The following is a 2,988-nucleotide window of genomic DNA, read 5'->3' as shown; positions in this document are numbered from 1 at the left end:
CTGTCTCCAAAAGGAATCTATGATTGAGAGATAAATGAGGACTTGGTAGGTGGATATGAAGGAAGAAAGGAAAAAAACTAAAGTTGATTCTGAGATGCTCAAACTCCTGGTAATTTGAAGAAACAAAGGGAATAAGGAAGTAAAAAGGAGGAGCAGGTTTGAGGAAATAGGAAATTAAGATTCTTCTTGTTGAATCTTTTCAGTCATGCCTGAATCCCATGATTCCTTCTGGGGCTTTTAAGGCAAAGATCCTAGAGTGGTTCGCCATTCCCTTTTCCAGCTCATTTTACAGATGAGGAAACTGAAGCCAACAGGGTTAAGTGACTTTTGTACAGAGTCATACAGTTAGTTAGTGTTTGAGGCTGGATTGGAGTTCAAGAAGATGAGTCTTCCTGACTCCAGGACCGGTGTTCTATCTACTGTGCTACCTAGCTACCCAGAGAATTCAGATTAGAATATTATTAATTGACAAGCATTAATAAAATGCCTACAAGGTACCGGATATTAAAGTTTGAGCTCTTGTGGCTGTTTCTGTTTCCATACTAGCTATTATTGTAAGTATTTTGGAAAATCCATCTTTAGGCTTGAAGGGATCTTAGAGACCATCAGTAGATGACACACTCATTTTAGAGGTGAGGAAGCTAAGAAGACCAACACTTATTTTATACATATTAAATAAATGAATGTATATTCCACATGGAGTAACTATTCACAAAAAGGTAAAATTAGTTTGCTTTTGGTTGTCCTAATGCTCTCTCATCCTAATTCCCTGTCTAGTATAAATATATAAAACCCTTGCCTTCTCTTAGAATCAATATTGTGTCAGTTTTAAGGCAGAAGAATGGTGAGAGCTAGGTCAACTTTTTAGAGCCAGAGTGCTGGGCCCCAGCCCTACCCCACCCCCAGACTGAGTGCCAAGCCCTTCCCCCACTCCACCCCCCCCCACCAAGTGCTGGGGGTGCCCTGCTCTTCCCTTACCCCACACAGGGGAGGATGAAAGCACTCCCATTGGGCTGCTGGATGGAGGGCTGGGTGAAGTGAGGAATGTCCTCAGTGAGTGTAGAGTGGGAAAGGGGAGTGGCCCAAGCTCTCTGCTCCCCTCCAGCTCTGCCTCCTGTGAGCTGGCCACCCACCTTACCCTCTGTACACTCCTCTTGGGATGCTAGGAAATGTGAAAAAATGTTCAGTGCAGTGTGTGATGGAGAAGTGGAAGGGAGCAGCTCCACCCAAGTCCCTTTACCTTTCTAGTAATGAACTCTGGGGGGAGAGGAGAGGTGGCCACATGCCCACAGAGAGTGCCATCTTTGGCAACTGTGCCATAGGTTCATCATCACTGGGCTAGGCCATTGGGGTTAAGTGACTTGCCCAGGATCACACAATGAGGAAGGGGCTGAGGCCAGATTTGAACCCACATCCTCCCAACTCCAGGCTTGGTTCTCTAGCTGCCTCTACCACCATTTAATATTGTCCTAGACTCAGGTTTCTCATCTGTACAATGAGAAGGCTGGTGTAGAGAATGCCTAAGATCTCTCTTCTAGCTCTAAACCCTAAGATTACTTTCCTTCTGCTTTTTTCCTTCTAAATAATGATCCTAAAGCAGCCCCATACTATTCCCGACAACCACCCACCATTTATTTGCTCTCACTACTCCAGAGGTTGGTGAAATCTCCCCTCTGGTATCCTGTTGTCCCAAAACAGTGTTAACTGGAGAAGGAGCCAGAATGTTCTGAAGTGTCCTATGGGCACTGCTTGGTTTTTAGAGCCCCCTTAATAAGTAATGTTTCTTAGCATCCTGTTTAATTCATGGGGAAATCAAGGGCTTAGTGGGGCTCTAATTGAAACTACATTTCCAGGGAAAGCAACTTGCTAAATAGCTGAATTATGGAAGTTTGTTTAAGCTGCTTAATTTGAAATTAAAATTTTTAGCACCTTGCTTTCTTAAATTGTGAATGCAGATATTTGGGTACTGTAACTGCTGAAAGAGGCAATTCTGGAAAGACTCATAAATTGACTAGGTGTTCAGATAGTGCTCTAGATTTCATTGCATATGAAAACTATGAAGTTATAGGAGGTGGGTAGGAAGTGTTTTCCATAGGTAGTTTTGCTATTGTATCATTTGTATTAAGGGGTGCTGCAGGCTCAGTTATGGGGGAAAACATCTTTATGCTTTTTATGAAGTGAAGGATCCACCCTTTGCTTCGGCTCAGAAATCAATTCCTCGCTGGTCTAGGAGCCAGTTCCCATCAAATGTTCCAGACCTGTGGAGGAGGTCCAGGACTGATGAAGGGGTTAACAAAAACTGAGCAGAGACCAGGAGCCCCCGGGGTTCTCTCAGTGCCAGTAGAGGGCAGCAGGGGCCTCACTTGGGACCAGCAAATGCACACATCACACTAATAATGGGAAGAACATTGAGAGAAAGCTGGAGCATCCAGCTCAAAATTTCAGCCATTGCAGGAGGGAGTTGTCAGTCAGTCAACAAGCACTTATTGGGCATTTATTATGTATCACACACCATGCTAAGCCTACTGTTTGACTTCTTACCTCTAAAGCCAGCCTTCTCACCCTAGAGATTCCTCTGCCTCAGAGGCAGCCTCCTCAAACTGATGAGCTCTCTCCACATCTAAAATTTTGGGAAGTGCCCAGACCATTCATGCTCATTTCTTTCCCAGCTCCACTCCAGACTCCTAATACTTTTCTACCTTGACCCTATGTGTGGACCTTTCCCCTCCTTTCCCCTTTCTGTCTCCCTATCACTATGCAAGTTTTTTGATAATAGGAACTGTCTTTTTTTCTTTTTGCTTATATTTTTATTTCCAGAGCTTAATACAGTGCTTAATAAGCATTCTCTCTCTCTATCATCCATTTATCCATTTATCTATCTTCCTATTTATCTTTCACCTATCCTTCTATCCATCTATCATCCATCTCTCTGTCTGTCTAATCTATCTATCTATCTATCTATCTATCTATCTATCTATCTATCTATCT

The sequence above is a fragment of the Gracilinanus agilis genome, chromosome 1 (assembly GCF_016433145.1).
Source record: "Gracilinanus agilis isolate LMUSP501 chromosome 1, AgileGrace, whole genome shotgun sequence".
In the NCBI taxonomy this organism is placed as follows: Eukaryota; Metazoa; Chordata; class Mammalia; order Didelphimorphia; family Didelphidae; genus Gracilinanus; species Gracilinanus agilis.
This window is presented reverse-complemented; position numbering follows the sequence as displayed.